Genomic DNA, 20,468 nt, shown 5'->3' with positions numbered 1-20,468 from the left:
GATTTTCCATCAGCACACAGGTTCACTCCTTCCCACAGAACAACTTGAGTTAAATAATTGGATTTCATGTTGGACAAAAGCTGTTCAGTGCACAGAAATAAATGATGGTGTTGCATCGAGGAGCTGGGTCCAGGATGTTTTCTGGACAAGGACAAATCTCCTGGTTGGAGTTCAGGGCCAGCAATCCGTGGTTTCCTTATCCAGAGCTGTGCTCTGGTCACTGCTCCAACTGATCAAACAGTTAACAGTGCCTGTGCTCTCTGCTGCTGACTCAAATATGCTGCATTTCCACTCTTTGGTCAAAGTAAACTTTACTAAATATGGAATCCTGAGAAATTGGGATACCATCAACATCGTGGGCACTCAGACATCACAGAAAGATTATTTTGCGTTTTTTCCATCGTGTTCTCCTGCTGTTGCAGGCTGAGTTCTGAGCACCTTCCTCCTTTATTTCCTGCCAGGCTTGGGGTGCAAAGGCAGGGCAGGGCCTTTTCCATCACCAGAAACTCTGCTTTATCCTGGGAATTCAGCAGAGCTCAGTCTTCATCCCTGAGGTTTGATTCCCTTGGAATCCCCTTCCTGTGCCAGGGGCTGGATTCACCTGAGGGGCAGCTCCAGCCCCACCAGCTCATTTGGGGATGATAATAATAATTAATACCAATAATATCAACAATAATGATAATGATAATGATAATGATAATGATAATGATAATGATAATGATAATAATAATAATAATAATAATAATAATAATAATAAAAAACAGGCAGCCTGCTGTTTTAAGCGCTACCTTGGTGGGTGCTGGGTGAGTCACAAGGATAACATCCTGCTGGTTTGGCTGGGAATTCATTTTACAAATTAAAAATGTGTTAATTGTGAAGGGAAGGTGGCTGGCTGCTGAGGGAGGCTCCGTGGGGTTTTCCAGAATGGGTCATTTGGACCTTTGGGTACAAATCACCTCAGGATTTGCACCCCTTCTGCAGTTCTCTGCCCACCCCATTCCTGCACATCCTTCAAACATCCAGGAGCCAAGGTCGAGGTCAGCGTGGTGTGTTCAGAAAGGAGAAGACAAATTTTGGCAGGACAAATTTCACCCTAAGCCTTCTTTAAATGCTTTTAAAGTAATAAATATGTCTCTGTATGTTCTGAATCTGCTGTGGAAAGGGAACACCGTTATTTTGGCCAGGGAAAAAATTCCATCTCGTGTGAAAACCTCCGTGATCTTATCCAAATCCAGCAGGAATAACCCTGGCTTGTCATGTCTTATCACATTTCCACTGTGGGGAGCTGAATTTGGGGTTGGTGTCTTTCCCCCAGCAGTTTATTCCCTCTAAATTAAACCACTGAGGATTTGGAGGCCTTTTTTTATTTTTTTTTCGTGTAAGTAGAAGCCCCTGAGGTTATGAATTTTTGACTGCATGCATCCAGGTTGAGGTAGTAGGTTGTATAGTTTAGAATTACACCAAGGGAGATAACTGTACAACCTCCTAGCTTTCCTTGGGTCTTGCACACACCGGCGTGAGGAGCGACCAAAAATCCTCAGCACTCTTTGCTCTGGACACCTGGAACAGGAAAGAGCAGGTAAGACAAGCTGGAAAACCTTTTTAAATCCTTCTGCCTCTCTAGGATTACCAAAATGTTGATTTTATAAGCGATTTTTTCTACTTGTTGGTGCTGTTTTATTGAGTTTGTAGCAAATCCAGTGATGTTTGTCTTCCTTCATTAGCCCTCGAGCAGCGTGGTGTTAACATTCCCAAAAAGCACCATGGGAATCTCAGTGCTCTTGCCTTCGTGGTCAGCAAGCAGAAGTCTCCAAAGGTAAAAATATCCTGTATTTTTTCCCCCTTTCCATTAGTCTTTGATTGGCTCAGTTAATTCTATGCTGGGGTTAAACGAGGCTGGTGATTCCAGAAAAAGCCTTGGAGGTTTTATCTAGATATTTATTCTAGATAAAGCCTTGGAGGTTTTATCCAGATATTTATTCCAGATAAAGCCTTGGAGGCTTTATCCAGATATTTATTCCAGATAAAGCCTTGGAGGCTTTATCCAGATATTTATTCCAGATAAAGCCTTGCAGGGTTTTGGTGAAAGTACCTAAATCTGCAGAGCCCTCAGGAGAGCTGTTCCTTGGGAATACACTCAGCTGAAAAGGGGATTTTTAGGGGTTTTTGTGCATTAAAGTTGGTTGTTTCAAAGCAGAGGTTTGCTTCTCCCTCCCAGCAGTTTGGGTGAAGGAGATGGGGAACACCCCAAATGTTGTGGAGAAGCTGTGGGACCTGAACTCCCAAATTTCTGGTGTGTTTTACAGGGAATTTGGAACACCCAATTTACCCAGCTGCTCCTGAAATCCGTGGTTTTATTTGCCTGAATATTGGAGACCTGAAAAACCCTTGAAACTCTCCTAAAGTTGGAAGAGAAAAGTGAACATTTTGATGTTGGCAGCACTCAGGGTTCAGGTCCTCTGGGGGCCTGGGTGAAGGTGGTGGCCACAACCCTTGGTCAGGGCCCAGGACCTGAACTTAAATCTTTTCACTCTCTAGATGAGTAATTCTGGCAAGGTTTTCTGAGTTCCCAGAATTAAGAGGCTCTGTCTCTTCCTAAACTTGTTCAGTTGGTGAAGAAAAATAAAGAGCAGGCACTGGGTTAATTTCATTAGGTTAATCTGAAAGTGTGAACACAGTAATGATATTTCAAGGTATCTAAATAACCCAGAAAATTGGTTTTTTTCTGGTAAATTGGCCCTTAAAAACTGGAATATCTGCAAATCCCTGTTTGCTGAATGCAAAGAGAAGCTGTGAGGGTTACTCAAGGCTCACTTATGAGTTATTCCAAGAGTGGATTAATGGGATTTGATCCCATTTTGCTTTCAAAGAGGTTACAGGTATCGCTGCCGTGGTTTATAGCTCTGCAGCTCCTCAGGACAAGGAAAGGATCCGGGCTAACACAAGGCTGCTCTGTGTTTCAGGAAGGCACATGCCCCAGACACATGCAGGTAGTTAAAAAATGAGGAATCTTCCTGGCACGTTCCAGGCACTACCTTATTTCCCCCCCATAAATCTTTCTGCAGATGGAAGTGCAAATTTTCAGCTGCATTGATTCCCATCCAACACAGAGGGGTTTTTTTATCCCGAGGGTTGGGTTTTTTAACCTGTTTGGGACTTCTGTAGGGGCAGCTTTGGGAATGATCCCAAATAAGAACAGGCTCTTCACTTTTTTTGTGTGTGTTTTTTAAGCTGTTTAGGACTTCTTTAGGAGCAGCTTTGTGAAGAATCCCAAATAAGAACAGGCTCTTCTTTTTTGGTTTTTTTTTTTTTTTGGTGATTCTTTAACCTGTTTGGGACTTCTTTAGGAGCAGCTTTATGAATAATCCCAAGTAGGAACAGGCTCTTCTTTTTTTGTTTTTGGGGTTTTTTTTTGTGATTCTTTAACCTGTTTGGGATTTCTTTAGGAGTAACTTTGTGAATAATCCCAAATAAAGACACGCTCTGCTTTTTTTTGGTTTTTTAACCCATTTGGGACTTCTTTAGGAGCAGCTTTGTGAAGAATTCCAAATAAGAACAGGCTCCTCATTTTTTTTTTTGGTGGTAACATTTCAGATTTGCTCCGCACTCTGCAAACTTCAGGAGGTTCAAAAACGATGGCTATTTATAATAACCCTGTCAAACACAACTTGATGTTAACGCTGTGAGCTGTAAATGAAAAGACCCATCCTGCTCCAAAACCCGAGGAATCATAATTAAAAAGGAGAATGGTCAGTGGTGAGCATAATTCAATGTGCATATTTTCCCTCTGAACAAAACAGCATTCCAGCTCTCCCCCTGATGAGAGGAATGTATTGTCAATTAATTAGACTCCCATCATATGTCCTCGGATGCCCTTCCATCATATGCCTTCCATATGTCCCCGTGTCATATGCCTTCCATATGCCCTCTGTGTAATTAAGCTCCCATCATATGGCTTCCATCATGTGCCATTTAAGAAGATTTCCAGGAGAACGTGGCACTGTTACAGTCATGGACCTTTAGCAGCGAGGAAAGGAACAACTCAGGAGCTGCAAATGAGGAGAGGAGGAAGCAGAAAAGGAAGGTGGCTCGCCCTGAGAGCTGCCTTTAGTTGCTGGTTTTGTTTAGCTCCGTTTGAGCGGTGGAGGCACAAAAGTGTCCTGTTTTCCTTGGGTTCCAGTCCCAGTTTTTATTCAGTTCAGCCCCTGGATAGCCAGGGAGATAGGGAGTGTTTTTCAGGGAATGTTCCCGCTGGAATGTGAAATGCAAAAGAAACAATTCACCTCCCAGAAAAGTGTTTGTCCTGCGATAGGGAAATGGAAATTTGTCCTTGTTTTGGGTCCCTGAACGTGGAGGAGCAGAAATAGCCTGGGAGGGAATTCCTGGAGAGGAGGTGGCACACTCCACTTCCATCCCTGCTCTCCCTCATGGACCACGGGTGTGGAGGGCACTGAACTTCCCTTGCCGTGAGAGGGCTTGGGGGAAATGCCCAAGGAAATCTGAGGTGGATTCCAAATTTACTGGGATTTATTAGGGATAAAGACCAAAATAGGCACTGATGCTTGCATGTGTAATCAAGGAAAGTGCAAACATCCAAGGAATTATGGAATGGTTTCCAATGCAAGGACAGCTCTTGTGTCTCGTGTACAATTGTGTCCCTGTAAATGAGGAGAAGGAATTAATGAATTCCTTCTTCCCAACAGCTTCTGAGACTCTTTTCTGATCCCAAACCTGCTCTAAACCTGACAGAAGAGCACTGACTTCCAAGGGTGCTCTGCTCCAGCTTTGCAGGAATTGCAGAAATCCCATCCATGCATCCCAAAATCCCATCCATGCATCCCAAAATCCCATCCATGCACTCCAAAATCCCAATCACACACCCCAAAATCCCAACCACACCCCCCAAAATCCCAGCCATGCATCCAGCCATGCAGGAACAAGGTTGAAAGGACACAGAGAAGGTAAAACATCCATTTGTGCTGAGATCTCCCAGTTAAAAAAATACAGAGTATTTTGTATTATATCCCAGTTTACCTGGACTGGATGGCAACAGTTCAAACTGCCACAGGCTGGGATCCAGTGCGTCCCTAAAAACTTTGTATTCCAGCTGCTGGAGCATGGCAAAACCCAATATTTGGACGTGCTCTGGCTAGATTGAGTCAGTATTGACCCCAAACCCACCCTGCATTTGCTGTGTGGGCATTCTGCACTGTTTGTAACACAGGTTCATTCCTGAGAGACAGGTGACAGCTCTTGCTCTGGCTTAATCTTTAATTTTCAACTCAACCCTCATTTAAATCACACACAGCAAATCCAACCAGCCCATCTGAAAGCTTTAGGTCATTAGGGAAATGATTTGGGAAATATTTTGTGGTCTTGCACCATCATTAGTTTGCCACAGCTGTAAAGTGCATATTAAGGGAAGCTTTTAAGGCTCTTGTAGAGCACCACTGAAATTATCTGCCCAGAATTGCTTCTCAAGTGTTGCATTCTGAAATATTTTATTCTTCTGGCTTGTTGGGCAGCAGGAAAATCCTCACAGTAGTGCTCATCTTTTGCTTCTCTGTTCTCACATGCTCTGCTGCTTGTGGAAAATGAAACTTTCGTCATTTGAGGGATTTTTTTCCTTCATTTTTTAAATTTTTTTAACCAGTGAGTTCCATCCACTTCTACACCCAGCTGAAACTCTGCTGCCACCCTCCTCAATCAGATGCATTAAGCAGAGTGAAATTTGTGCCCAGAAGTTCTGTGAGGCCTGGGATGAGCTGGAGTGCAGTGCCAGAATGACTCATTGTGCCATGAATAAGGCCCTGAGTGTTCTGTCGGTGCCATTTGAAATCTCTGTCATATCTGCAGAATTCCTGCCATAACTGGAATTCCAAGCACAGCAGCCTTGGGAGATAAATGATGATGATGATGGTGGGGTTCTGCATGATTTCATCTGGATTCTCTGTCTGAAAGATGATCAGGCAGTTAAAAATAAGATAATTTCATTCCCCAGACTCAGAGCTGCTCCTCACGCCTTTGGGAATGCCAGGAGAGGGAAGTTCTCTCTCTGTGTACGTGCATTTAAAAGTATACAATTTTATATAAAATTACAAAAAAATTAAAATATTTAAAGAAATAAATGAAATTAAAATAGTAAATTATAGTTAAGAAATAAATTATAGCTCAGTAATGTTGCTTCTCACATCTTTGGGAATGCCAGGAGAGGGAAGTTCTCTCTCTGTGTTCGTGTGTTGGAGTTTATAGAATTTTATTTTAAAATAGAAATAAATAAATAACTTAATAATTTAATTTATTTAATAATAAATAAAATAATTTTTATTTAAAATATAAAAAGATTAAAATAATAAATAAATTATAGTTCAGAAATAAATTATACTTCAGAAATGCTGCTCCTCACGTCTTTGGGAATGCCAGTAGAGAGAAGTACCTGTGTTGGAGTGTACAGAATTTTATATAAAATTATAAATAAATTAAAATATTTAAATAAATTAATAAAATTAAAACAATAAATAAAAATAAATAAATTACAGCTCAGAAATGCTGCTCTTGACATCTTTGGGAATGCCAGGAGAGGGAAGTTCTCTCTCTTTGTATGTGTGTTTAAAAGTATAGAATTTTATATCAAATTATAAATAAAATTAAAACATTTAAATAAAGAAATTAAAATAATAAATAATTTCATTTAAATATTTAAATGAATAAAATAATTTCTATAAATTTTTAATCTGTAAGGGACACAGATGTCCTTTCAGGGAGGTGGGGACACTGCTTGCAATTCCCAGTGAAGGGATGAGCTGGTGTGGAGCAGCTCAGAATTTGGAACTGAGCAGTCTGAGGCAGAGATGGGAGTGCACATCTCTCTCTTTGAACCAACTTTTTCCTTCTCATTCTCACTTTTTCCTCTTCATAGCTCAAGGATTTAGGTGTGACACCAAGTTCAGCATTTCTGGTGGGAGTTTTTGGGGTGAGTTCTGTGTCCACTCAGGCTTCAGGCAGGGACAAACTCAAAATTGAGGTATTGGACTAGCAGGGTTTCAGCAAACTGGAACAGAGAAAAAATCCCACGTCTGGAAATTCCTCATAGCAGAGAAAATCCAAAATATTTGGGAATGCATCCCCCCTTCATTTTAATTTGCTTTTTAAATAAGACAAAACTCCTGCTTGCCCTGACTCTGCTGGTGCTCCAGGCAGTCCCACTTGCATATATTTAGATTTATACATTCAAAATGTAAAATGTATTCTCCCTGAGCACAGAATCTGTGCATGCTATGGGGTGAAATTAGCCTCTTTGTGCAATGTCATGGCCCTGTTTCATGGGGAAATAAGTTCAAGAATCAGGTTTCTGGGGCAGACATGGAAAGAAATTGAAATTCTTCCTTCTGTCTTATCAGCAGTGGCTCCTCCCTCCCATCACCTCCACTCCAGACCCTTTTTAAGAATCATTGAATTCTCGATTCTTGAACCAGACCTTGCTGCTTGTTTTTCTTATATCCAGTAGATTTGTAACTCAAGCCATGAATTTTAGTTTTTATGAACATTTTAGGCCTCATCCCTCTTATAAAATGGGAGTGGATAAACCCCTGCTTGACACCAAAGGGAAATTTTTGGGTCCAAAGGCACTAAGATGGCCCAGGAGCTGTTCCACCAAATCTGAGAGGAAAAAAAGCAGCTAAAAAGGTGCCAGCAAAAAGCAGAGATAAATCTGAAATGGAGGCACTGAACCATGCCCATCAGAAAGGAAAAAAACAAATGGGTATTATGAGAAAAAGAAAGGATCAGGAGGGAGACTGGGAATCTCTCAGTTTGAGAAAGTGAGTGCAAGGAGTAAAATCAAACAGTGACACAAATTCAAACTGTTTTATAAAGCCATTCTTTTTCCACCAGTATTTAATTAAAAAAAAAAAAAAAAGGAACCTAATTGCTTTTAGAAGTAAATAGGAGTAAAATCAAACAGTGACACAAATTCAAACTGTTTTATAAAGCCATTCTTTTTCCACCAGTATTTAATTAAAAAAAAAGGAACCTAACTGCTTTTAGAAGTAAAGGGGAAGTTTGCAAGTCTAGAACAGATGAGATACTTGTGTTTTTAATAACCACACACAGAATTTTGGGTGTTCATTGTAATAACTTTGGAACTGAGCTCAGACTCTGTAAGGTTTGGGATGAAGAGCAGCAACTCAGGAGGAGGGAAAATCCAGTGGGAAGGGCAGATTTGGGCTGTCCAAAGCTGCTACTTCTGGTCACTGCTGGGGGAAAATGTTGGGGAAGTCTGGAGCATGGCCCAGTCCATGGATGGCTCCTCCAAAGGTTTGAGCACAGAATTTCTTACTGGGAAATAAAAATGAAGGGAGAAATGGATGTGGATGGCTCTTCCAAAGGATTGAGTGTAAAATCAAACAGTGACACAAATTCAAACTGTTTTATAAAGCCATTCTTTTTCCACCAGTATTTAATTAAAAAAAAAGGAACCTAACTGCTTTTAGAAGTAAAGGGGAAGTTTGCAAGTCTAGAACAGATGAGATACTTGTGTTTTTAATAACCACACACAGAATTTTGGGTGTTCATTGTAATAACTTTGGAACTGAGCTCAGACTCTGTAAGGTTTGGGATGAAGAGCAGCAACTCAGGAGGAGGGAAAATCCAGTGGGAAGGGCAGATTTGGGCTGTCCAAAGCTGCTACTTCTGGTCACTGCTGGGGGAAAATGTTGGGGAAGTCTGGAGCATGGCCCAGTCCATGGATGGCTCCTCCAAAGGTTTGAGCACAGAATTTCCCACTGGGAAATAAAAATTAAGGGGGAGAATGGTTGTGGATGGCTCCTCCAAAGGTTTGAGCGCAGAATTTCTTACTGGGAAATAAAAGTGAAGGAGGAAATGGTTGTGGATGGCTCTTCCAAAGGATTGAGCGCAGAATTTCTTACTGGGAAGTAAAAGTGAAGGGGGAAATGGTTGTGGATGGCTCCTCCAAAGGTTTGAGCGCAGAATTTCTTACTGGGAAGTAAAAGTGAAGGGGGAAATGGTTGTGGATGGCTCCTCCAAAGGGTTGAGCACAGAATTTCTTACTGGGAAATAAAAGTGAAGGGGGATGGATGTTTGCCCTGCTCACAGGCTGAACAGCTGCAGTGTTCATGGCAATTTTCAAATGCGTGGCACTGAGTAATTCCTGCCCAGTGCAAAGGAGAGCACAGGAGACACCCAAGGGCAGACAGAGCATCTTGGAGGGCTGGGTACAAAACCCAGCTCACTCAGCCACAGCTCTGCACCCAAACGTGGCCTGAGGCCTTTTTCCTCCTCAGGAAATGAGTTTCCTCTAAGCCTGGCACTACCAGAATTCACAGAATTTTCAGGAGCAGTGAGGGTCACACCTGGCTCTGCTTTTTTGTGGTGCAGCAGCCCACAAAAGGCTGGTGTGAGATTTGGGGTCACCACAGTCCCTGGGCAGAGCAGGCAGCCCCTTTGTGCTCCTCAGCTTAAGGGAGATTTAAGGAGTTGCTGCAAAGAGCGGGTCAAACCCATTCTGGGATTAATGGCACTGGTGTGGCTTTAGTGAGAAGTTTGTTTTGCTCGTGTTTGAAGTGGCCTCTCATCTCCTGTGACAACAAACAGCAGCCCAGAGGGTGTCTGCAGCCTGGCAGGTGCCTCAGCTGCCCCCGGATCTGCAGCTCCTCCAAAAAGGGTGTGGAGGATGGGGTTTGGAAAAAGAACGAGGAGGAGATGGGAAAATAGGAGGGAAATTGGAAAGGAAGAATGGAAAACACACAAAGGAAGTTGAAAGGGAAGAAGGGAAAACAAAACTGGAAGGGAAGAAGGGATAAGGGGAAGGAAATTGGAAGGGAAAAAGGGAAAACATGAAGGAAATGGAAGTGAAGGAGGAAAAACACAAAGTAATTTGGAAGGGAAGAGGGAAACCACAAAGGAAATGGGAAGGGAAAACATGAAGGAAATGGGAAGGGAAGAAGGGATAACATGAAACTGGAATGGAAGAAGGGATAAGAGGAAGGAAATCGGAAGGGAAGAAAGGAAAGCAGGAAGGAAATGGGAAGGGAAGAAGGGGAACAGGAAGGAAATTGGAGGGGAAAAAGGGAAAATTGGAAGGCATTTGGAAGGGAAAACAGGAAGGAATTTGTAAGGGAAGAAGAGAAAACACAAAGGAAATTGGAAGGGAGAACAACAAGGAAATTGGAAGGGATAACAGGAAGGAAATTGGAAGGGGAGGCTCCACTGCTCTCTGCTGCAGATTTACAGCTGATTTTAGAGAGTGCCCTTCCCTTCTGAGGTGGGAAAGGAACTGATTTTCTGAGAGCCCTGAGATAGTTCAGTCACGTGCTTGCCTTCATTTGCATGTGAGAATAATTGTTGAATGAGGAGTTAACCAGGGGAGGTGTTCATGGAAAAAACACAATCAGTGTCCAGGGCATTCCACGGTAGAGGTGTAGTGAGGCTGCTGAACCAGGGCTGGTTGGAGGTCTTAGGATAGAAGTCACTGCTCAGAAATATAATATTTATTTTTGTTTTATTAATATATAACACACTGAATTTATAAGACAAGAAAATAGAGTTTATAATGTATAATATTATAAACAAAGTATTTGTAATATTATATTAATTTTTATTATTGCTTAGCTCTCAGCAGCAGGGAACTGTCCATCCACACTCAAGTCAAGGGTTAAATGTTTAATCCATAAATTAGTGCTGGGAATCAAGAAAAGTCTGCTTGACATCTGAAAACACAGGGAGGTTTTATTCTCTGTAAGAATAAAAACCTCTCCAAATTATTTAAAGCCTTTTTCTCTGGGCCGGTGTTTGCTCTTGGTTAGGAGTGACTTTGCTCACTCAGGATTTTCCCCTTTAAAAGGAGCTGGTTCCTGGTTTCAATTGCACAGGAAATGTCTCCAGGTGCCATTCCCATGGATTCTGCTCTGAATTTTGGGTATGGACTCGATGTCATCTGGTCACCTCCCTGTCCCTGTCCCTAGCTCAGCTCTTCAACAGCATTGCCTTCAGCCCCAGGAGTGACGAGCTCTGCTGGAAATTCAGTTTTTGGTTCCTTCTTACCCTGAAATCTCAATGGGTTCAGAATCCCAGAATGGTTTGGGTTGGAAGGGGCCTTAAAAACCATTTAATTCCAGCCCTGCCATGGCAGGGACACCTTCCACCATCCCAGGATGCTCCAGCCTGGCCTTGGGCACTCCCAGGCATCCAGGGACAGCCACAGCTTCTCTGGGAAATCCATTCCAGGGCCTCCCCACCCTCACAGGGAAGAATTTATTCCCAATATCCCATCTAAGCCTGCCCTGTGTCAGATTGCAGCCATTTCTGGAAGAACAGCAAGCACAAAAGCACTCCCTGCTCTGCCGGGGTAGCTGAGGGAGCTTTAAAGGCCCCAAACAGGACAGAACTCCCCTGGGAAGCTGCAGGGCTGTAAAGCAGCTCCCTCCCTGCCTCCTGCCACATTGCATCACATCTGAGCAGGGCTTTTGCATTATATATTAGCAGAGATTTGTCCTCAGATACCCTCCTCTGGAGAAGACCATTTTTAAATCTTTAATAGGGCATTAGAGCAATTTGCCTGTGATTTAGCTCTAAGTGGGCAAGGAGAGTGGTGACACACGAAGCCGGGAGGCCCCTGAAATTCTTTGAATATTCCATGTTTTCCTGGAACTGTGAGGAGAATGCTGCCAGAGAGGTCTTGGCAGGTTTTCTAGGTGGCTGGCCAAGTCTGAAGCAAACATGGATGGTTAACAGGCTAATGCAGCTCTGCTTCCAAGCTCAGACGTATAGAACATACGTTTTTTATTTAAGAAATCCCACCACATGGAGGAGCAAATGTCGTGCTGATACATCTTCCTGAAGGAAAATGGCAAGGGGAAAAACAGTGTCATCTTGCCACGATAAAATAAAGGTTCTTTTGCCCTTGCTTTTTGGGGACTTGGGGCTGTCAGCTGAAGGAAATGAAATCCACTGGCTTTCCCACGAGGGCCCCTTATTAATCAGGAATGGCTTCTAGAGCAATAGTTTGTGTCTGAGGGGAGAGGCAGAAGTTGTTCAAAGAATGGATTTCCGTTGCCAGATTGACTTTTTGTTGTTGCCATGCGAGTAATTAAAATTGGCAATTAAGCAGGAAGGTGATCAAATAATCCCTTGGGAGCTGCTGCTGCACTTGGCTCCACGTGGAGCTCCAGCGAGGAGCAGGGACCACCCAAGGGGGTCAGACAGTGACAGTGAGGGGTTGTTCCTGAAATATCCCAGGTGAAGGTGGCTTTGGAAGGGGTTTGTCTGGGAATTGGTGTTTCCTGTGGGAGGGATTTCTCTGGAAATTGCTGTTTCCTGTGCGAAACACGAGTTTGGATTTCCTGGAGACACCAGGTGAATGAAGGTTGTCATTTTAATCCTGTCCCTTGTCCGTGTGCAGCTCGGGGGGCTTGTTTTGTTTCATTATTGATGGGCAAAGGCTGCACAGCCTCTACCTTTAGAGTGAAACCATTTATTTTTCTTTATCAAGCCCTTGGTGCAGACCCAGAAGTTCTGCTGTGGACTCCCTGTGGGGTCTGGGATGAGTCACTTATTTTTCTTTGGTTCTGCTCCCTGCCTGTAAAATAGAGGTCCTTGTTCCTCCTAAGGGAGCTGTAAGGCAGAGGAACTGATCCTGAATGAGCTGTTCAGAGACACTCATGTTGGAATTGCGAGGATCACGCTGGGAAGAAACGTTTCTGATGGGCTGCCTCTGTGCTGACACCTTTTTCACCTTTACACTGAAAAGATTCATCATCCAAAACTATTTTTGTGCAATCGACTCGAGAACGTTGTTACAACACATTAAAAATCCCAAGCAATGTCATTTATTATCCTAGTAAATAAGCCGAAATTCAGATTTTTCTGCCTGTTTTCTTCACGTCGCATCTCCTGGAAGTGTTAGGCTGTCTCTTTGCATTATGGCCAGGAGGAGCTGTGAGTGCAGGGTGGAGCAGAGCCTGCAGTGAAGCCATGCAGAAGTGCAGGGGGGCACCGGGAGCTGCGCCTGCCTCCCGCTGCTATTTCTGGCACGCAGACACTGAGCAGTGTCTGCTGGGCCCACAGGAAGCCCTGACACTCATTCTGTCTGTCACATCCCTCTCCAGACGTGGCTCCCTGGTTTTTAATCCGCTCCCAGCACCAGTGCAGTGGCTGGGCACGAGCTGGGTATGAAGCTCTCTGTGTCCAGAGACCATTTTCCTTTCCCCTTGCTTTCCCACCTTAAAATCCAATCATTTTATGGCTTATTCACCTTCATGATTTCAATTTTTCCCTGTTATCCAGGGAGGGGTGGAGTTGGAGCTCAAGGAAAACCTGTTCCCTGCCTGGAGAGCCCAGAGTTTGATTTCTTTGATGGCAGCACTGAAATACCTCAGCATCCCAGAGCCTCCCCTGTGAGGAGAGATCCCTTTCCCCAGGAGTTTGCAGCCTGGGTGGATAAAGCAGGCAGGAAAGGGGAAGGGATGGAGACCCTCAGGGTGTCACTGAGCATGGGGAGCCACAGGCTGGGAATCCTCCCTGCTGGTTTGGGATTCCTCTGTGCCAGCTCCTGCTTGTCCCTGTGCAGAGAGTGGTGCCTTGCACCCACCGCCAGCTGGAGAAAATATTTTGGTGTCCTGCCTTTGGGTTTCATTCTTAAGCAGTGGCTGGAACGTGGGTTTTTTCCTTTTGAGAACTATGTTTTGGTTTTTTGGTTTTTTTCCTTCTTCAAGTTGTGTCAGGTGTAATAATAGAAAACCTGGGGAAGATGTCTTTGTTTTATCTTTGAGGTAATTCCACCTTCTGTTTATAAAGAAGGCAGTGCTGGTGAGGAGGGTGAGGAGTCTGGCTGGAGGTCTGGGGGATGTTGAAGAATTTTGGCCCTTTGAGGTTCCTCAGGTGCCTGTGATCTCTTCCCAGACATTAATTAAAGCTCCCAGCTTTAATAAATAAAGGCTCCCAGCTCCTTTCTTAGGTGCCGTAGTTACGTTATCAAGGATTGAAAATAGTGAATTTCCAGAGGAGATGGGGATGGATCTGTGGACTGCAGCCCTCCAGTCTGGGAATTAGAATCTTTATTTTCCACAGTGACCCCAAGCAGTCCTTTCCTACTGAAATACAATTCATTCTAGCTCTTCTCTCAGTCTCAGGGATCGTTAATTTAATTTTTTCCACTTTTCTTGCCAGCTCAGATTCCTAAATTGTCCCTAAACTTTTTGCAAGTTGAATTTAGGTTCAACAGTTTAAGCTCCAATTGAACAGCCTCAACAGGTATTATTTTTACTGGCTTTTTCAGAAAAAAAAGAAAGATTTGATTTAGGGACTCCACCTTTTCATGCAATGATTCTGTTGGAATTTGAATTAAAGTTTAAAAAAGCATTAAATGTTGACCAGACATTCTTTTGTGGCAGCCTTATAGGGTAACATCTACAGCTCCATCTCTTAGTAACTGATGTATTTCAAAATTTGCCAGATTTCAGGGTAAAACTTCAAATCTTAAGAAATTACATGCCAAATTTATTTCAGGTTAGATTTACCTGAAATAAGAGTGAGCTTCTTGAAGCTTTTTTGTATTCTGAATTAATTGAGTCTTAAACGTTTTGTGGCCCTGAACCCACGTGAAATCTGAGGGGTTTGGGTGCTTTGTGTGAGATGGAATTGGCAAATCACACCAGAGTGATGTAACAAATTCTTTGTGTGGCTTCATCCGCGTAACTTTGGGTTTCACCTTGAGTTTCAGTTTGGTTAAATCCGTTTGGTTTTAGGAGAACTTAGGGTCAGGACAGACAAAACAGAAATTCTAGGTGAGGTGTTGCCACTTCTCTGATTCTGGATGAATCAGTCTTTGTAGCCTTTCTCTCCAAATCCCTCTGTGACATTGGCTGACCTTTTGTTGAATTCTTCCCTTATCCCTAATCCTGGGTTTCAGTCAGTGCAGAGTGCCAGGGCCTTTCCCACTGCCTCATTTTCCTTTCCCCTTGCTTCACCACCTTAAGATCCAATCATTTCCTGGCTTTCTCACCTTTATTATTTCAATTTTTCCCCATTTTCCAGGGATGGGTGGAGTTGGGGCTCAAGGAGAAGCTGTTGGCAGAACTGGGGGATGGGGGGAAAATCCAACCACCACTTTTTAATGTTGGGGGAGGCAAAATCTGTTTGTTTGGAGGGGAAAGGTGCTGGGTGAAAAGGATTTGGAGGTGGTGAAATGGGACTGGGTGATTCTGAACCATGCTCTGTCCTCTCTGTTGAACACCAGGGCATCAGATGAGGGTGACAAAAGCCATGTGGACACTGCAGCTTCTCCCAGGGACTCACAGCCCGCCAGGGATGTGGTAAGTGTTGTCCTGATGGTTCTGTGTTTTTACAGAATATTGATTGTGTCGGTGATTTGGTGTGGAATTGGCCTGCAAAAGAGTGAGGCTCAAATTAGAAGCTTTTGATTGGCAAGGTCACCACTCTGGAAATATCCAAATCATGGCAACTTCACCCAGTTTTGCTTTCCACTCTGAATTTTACCTTTCCTCCCATCATTTGAATTCTTAATTTCTGTTACTGAATGTTTTTTACTCCCCTGAAGATGTTTAATTAATTTGGAAGCCATTCTCAAGTATGCTGTCCTTACAGCTGAGCTGTAAGCATTATTTTAAAGATATTTCCTAAATGATCTCTGTCCAGTTTGCCCGGAGTGAAGTTATTGACTGCTCTCAAAAAGCCCTCAAGGTTTTATATTTAATGCTGAAGTCCCTAAAGCTTCCTCCCTGGCTGAACATCCCTTCTCCTGTGTGTTTTCCCCTTTGAATTGCTAATTCCAATTGATCTGAGGAGAAAAATTGTAATAGTTTGTATTTACTCTACTTTCTGCTACAACAGCACCTACCAAGGTCTCTCCTTCCTTTGATCCTGTCTCCATGATTAAATTCATTCTTCCTTTCTGTTTTCCAGCTTCTCTCTGCAAACTTTCTTTTGCTCCATTTCTGCAAGAATTTCCTGCAAGCCCTGTCCCTGAGAGGATTAGTGGAGGGGATACCAATTTTATTTATATTTATTTACAAATGGACTGCAGAGACTTGGCCCCTTTTTAAATATGAGAACAATTTTCAGGCCTCTTTCTGTTGTGGTTATTTCACTCCAGAAAAAAAAACCCCAAACCAAACAAACCACAGAACAATAGAGAAATACGAGAAGTTGTGGAAACCCCTCAAACTTTCTCTGCTTAAATTCTGAATTCCTGGTGGTCACAGGGCCAGGTGATGCTGCCAGTTGTGGGGTTTTTTGTGTAGTGCCTGGCCCAGAGCAGCAGGTTGAGTTAAATGCAAAGCTGGGATCAAACCAAACAGAATGACACCTCTATTTTTTAATTTTTTTTGTTTGTTTTATTATTTTTGCCAGCCCAGAGGCCTTTAACATTTTGAAATTTCAGTGTTTGCAAAACAGGGTTGCTGGACTCCAGTAAATGAAGTGTCTGGATGTCGGTGGTGATTCATAAAAGCAATTAAAAGAGGAAAGTGCTTTTCCTCTGAGCTTAATGTCCTGGTTGAGGATGTCCTTAAGTGAGTGTGAAGTGCTCAGACAGTGGTCAGGGGATGGGGGCTCTGTGTTCCAGGCCGTGGATCTGTTCCCAGCAAACACTTCTTTATCACCTGCTGATTAAAACCAATTTATTTTTTTTCCTCACAGAGTCCCGGGGGATTTGGGGCGGGAAGGGAATTCTGGAGGGTCCCAGCCCAACCCCCCTGGCCCGGCAGGGTCACCCGGAGCAGGGACAGGGGACACATCCAGGTGGGGCTGGGGTGGCTCCAGCAGGGAGAGCCAAAACCTCCCTGGGCTGCTCAGGGCTCTGCCCCCTCCATGGGAAGGAAGTTCTTCCTCAGGCTGAGGTGGAACTTGTTGTGTTTTAGTTTCTGGCTCCTTTTCCTGTCACCCTCCTCTGACACCTGCCTTGGGGATATTTGTATGGGTTTAACTGCTGAATCCTATTTAGTTTCTATTGAAATATTTCAATATCTCAAATATTTCAATATTCAATATCCTGTTTCTCCCTTCTCATATTTGAGGACAATCCTGACGAGGATGCACCATTTTCCGCGGGAGAAACGCAACATAAATCCTGGCGGTGATGGATAATTGAAATCCATCAAAAGTGATATTTTTTTCCCCACCTAGTGCAACCCCCTGGCATTTCTGACCCTCCCCAAACACAGAACACCCCATTTGCACAGCTTTAAAGTGATTTTCCAGGAGCCAGGCTGAGCTTGGTTGGAGCAACATGGATGGCACTCAAGGATCCATCAGCACAGCCACATTCCCTAAGCCGACCTGAGGCCTCCCTACAAACCTCCCACATGGCTTTTCCAGCCTTCCCAACCAACCTGGTGGCTTTCAGGGGTGGTTATCAGGTGTCCCAGAGGTGGCACTTCCAGTCTCGCTGCCTTTTCCAAGGGGATTCATCTCATTTTTTTGGAGCTCGCACAGATTGAAGTTGTGCCTTGCATTGGTTTTCCCTCCCTTCCTGCCCTTGGTTATCCCGTCTAAGGCAGGCAGAAGAGTTTACTGATTTATCATGGATCATTAGGTGGAAGTAACAATTCTTAAAACATCAGGATGGATACAATAATTAGGGATGTGCTTTTGTTAACACCGCCAGCCTCTACCCTCTTGTACAGTACCCTTGGGTACTAAATAATTACCCACTTTGTGTGGTTATCTAGCTCACTAATTACCCACAAAAATTGGGGTCAGGTGTTAACTGCTTGAAATAAGTATCCTCCGAAGGCTTGGCTAAAGTGTATAAAGAAATTATGTGTTTGCTACAAAACTTTGGGAAAAAAAATCAAATATTTTTTATTGGGAAGGAGGATAAGGAGACAATGGATGTGAAATGTTCCGTGTGGTGGCAAAATCTTGCAGTGGTGGTGAGGGACTCTGAAGGGAGTGAAAGCGTGGTTGGCAGATACAGTCACTAATCCAGACTACTTCTCCCAAAATCAGATCCTTCAGCAAACAGGTTTGATTCTTGCCCTATCTAGGTTGATGCCAGTCAGGATTATGCCAGTATAAATAAGAAAATTTGTATCTGTGGATTCCCAAACTGACTTTGCTGCATAATCCCACCTCTTCCATCACCCAGAGACTTCTGCATTGCACCCAATAATTTAATTACGGGCTGCACATTTATTTCCGTGCCTTTATTTTAGCTGTCCCCAGCTCTGTGTGCATGCAGAATTTCATTCTGAGGCTGCTGCTCATAAAATGCAGTTTGCTTGGAGCAATAATTTGATTCCTGTGCTCAGGGAGTTACCCCAGTGAGTCAAAGATTTCTAGATAGCCCCACCCTCCCCAACTTCCCGAACGCTCACACTGCAGCCACTTTCTCTCTGCCAGACCCACACAAGCTGTCTAACCAGCCAAAATCCCAAGGGGCAATCCCAATCTCCTGCCTCCCCTGTTTCAGCCCCAGAAAACTGGGAAATGAAGCCAGGGCAGCCCTAAAACCCTTGAAATAGCCGGCACAGAGGGATGTTCAACAGCCTGGCTTCTTGCAGAGGTGCTCCCTGCCTTCTGTACAAAGAAAAAGGATTTCAGGGGGAGCTGGAAGGTGTTCCTGGCAATCCTTGTGCCTTTGGGTGCCCCGATACCTTTAATTCCTGAGCGTCTGTGCGGTGCTCAGCGTAACAAAGAAGCTGCCTGCGTTTATTGCTGTATTTTGCGGGAGGTGCTGCCTCCCCTCCGCAGCCAGAACCTTCTGTTCCTGCAAGCACCTTTTGAAGCCCGTGTGGGTTCGGGTATCAGACATCACCATGCCCAGCGTCTGGGCAAACGGGGGGGCTGGGGGAGGCCCCGGAGCTGGGTTTTGGGGCTACCTGCGCCCCGCATTGTGCGGAGCATCTCTGGGAAAGGCAGGGCTCAGCCTCCTAAAGCACAATGCAGATTTAGTCGTCATCTTTGTCTCTCCCCCCGCGCCCCCCCGCCCCGCTCCCCGCTGATGTTAACTGTCTGTATTATTATTTATTGTTATCAGGGGATTTGGTTTGATCAATGAAGTGTATATGCGTCTGACGGACATTCGGGGAGGAAATGCTTGCGGAATGAGTAACATGTCTGCAGTGGAGGGTGTGTGTGAGGCAGAGAGAGGGAGCATCGCTACTAGAAACATTGACTGATGAGTTCATTTTAAAATCCAAGGGCATATAGCTGGTAAATTAGCACATATTGCAAATATAGTCTGGTGCGAGAGGCAGCAGCGCTGCCATTGAGCGCAGGGGTGGGTGTGGAGGGGAAGGGGGGGGTCGAGGAGAGGAGGTTGTCAGCTCTAAAGTCATCACGGGCATGAGCCAGGCAGTCTGCCTGCCTCACTGCAGACGTGGGGCGTGCGATTTCCACGGGCGGCTGCGGCGGGGGGGAGCGGGGGGCACCCGCCGGGGCCAGCGCTGGATTTTATTGTTTTAAAATCCACCGCCGGCTCCGGCGGGGATGCGGGGCGAAGGGCTGCAGCCCCTCGGCTTCCCCTTTGCTTCCCCTGCAGCCCCTGGGAAGGCGGAGGGGAGCGGGAGCGGTCCCGGGGCGGTGCCCGGCGGGGATGCGGCGGGGCCGGGATGCGGCGGGGATGCGCCGCGGGTTTCTCCCGGCGGCTTAAGAGATTATTGGGAAGGGTGACCGGCAGTGGTGTGTGTGTGTGTGTGAGTGTGTGAGTGTGTGCGGGGCTGGCGGCGGGGGGAGCCGGGTCCTTATTCTGTTAAAGATTTAAGTAGGCATGCAAGGAATCTCTAGGATAGTTGGCAAAGGGCGAGGGTGGGGAGCGGGGGGAAGGATCCAAAAGAGTCTGTAACCAGACACTGAAGCTTTCCAGGAGTGAGAGTGTGTGAGAGAGAAGGAGACAGAGCGAGAGGAAGAGAGGGGGCAGTGTGGTCTAGTACATTTTCATCTGGTCGTTGATTTGAGCCTGATGCTTGCTGTCCCTCAACAGCCTCCCTTGCCTGGATTTTTTCTTTCCCCCTCTCCTCTCCTTTCCCTTCTAATTCATCGAAGCCTAGGGGAGCCAGGAAAGATTAAATGTGCTTTCGAAAAGGCAGCCACTTCATGCAGCTATGTCTGCTTCCCCTAATCCCATTCCATTTATTGTGGGGGGGGGGGGGGGGAGGAAAAAAAAAAAAAAGAAAATATTTGAGCTCCTGGACGAGGAAGGACTTTGGTGAATGGGCTCAGACTCCTGAGGTGAGAAAAGGACGGAGTGAATGATGATGATGATGATGGTTCCGTAATGGTGCCTGTTACCGCTGCCCCCGGCCGGGCGGCGGCGGGGCCGGGGCCGGGGGGGACCTGCCTTCGGCAGCGCCGGATATTTTGCATTTTTAACCTCGGGCCCTCCGGTACGTTTCGGCTGCTCCCCGCTCATGCCGCTGGGCCTCAAGCGGTTCCAGAGCTGGGTGGAGGGTGCGGATCCGGATTATTTATTTGGGCGGGGGGGTGGAGGG

At 44.9% G+C, this 20,468-nt stretch overlaps 2 long non-coding RNA genes across 2 annotated transcripts in view; one reads left to right on the top strand and one right to left on the bottom strand.

Annotated features, from left to right (window-relative positions):
* The window catches only part of LOC120508394, a 72,526-nt gene extending 56,774 nt beyond the window's left edge, over window positions 1-15,752 (top strand). Inside the window, exons 7-9 of the long non-coding RNA XR_005628978.1 lie at window positions 1,725-1,816; window positions 3,595-3,749; window positions 15,254-15,752. This is a non-coding gene — a long non-coding RNA (uncharacterized LOC120508394). The remainder of the gene's footprint in view (window positions 1-1,724; window positions 1,817-3,594; window positions 3,750-15,253) is intronic.
* Window positions 15,753-15,968: 216 nt separating this feature from the next.
* LOC120508393 overlaps window positions 15,969-20,468 on the bottom strand; it is a 6,480-nt gene continuing 1,980 nt past the window's right edge. Inside the window, exons 2-3 of the long non-coding RNA XR_005628977.1 lie at window positions 17,367-17,584; window positions 15,969-16,935 (exon numbers count right to left, since the gene is read on the bottom strand). This is a non-coding gene — a long non-coding RNA (uncharacterized LOC120508393). The remainder of the gene's footprint in view (window positions 16,936-17,366; window positions 17,585-20,468) is intronic.

The sequence above is a fragment of the Passer montanus genome, unplaced genomic scaffold, assembly GCF_014805655.1.
Source record: "Passer montanus isolate IOZ18808 unplaced genomic scaffold, ASM1480565v1 scaffold47, whole genome shotgun sequence".
Taxonomy (NCBI): Eukaryota; Metazoa; Chordata; class Aves; order Passeriformes; family Passeridae; genus Passer; species Passer montanus.
This window is presented reverse-complemented; position numbering and strand designations above follow the sequence as displayed.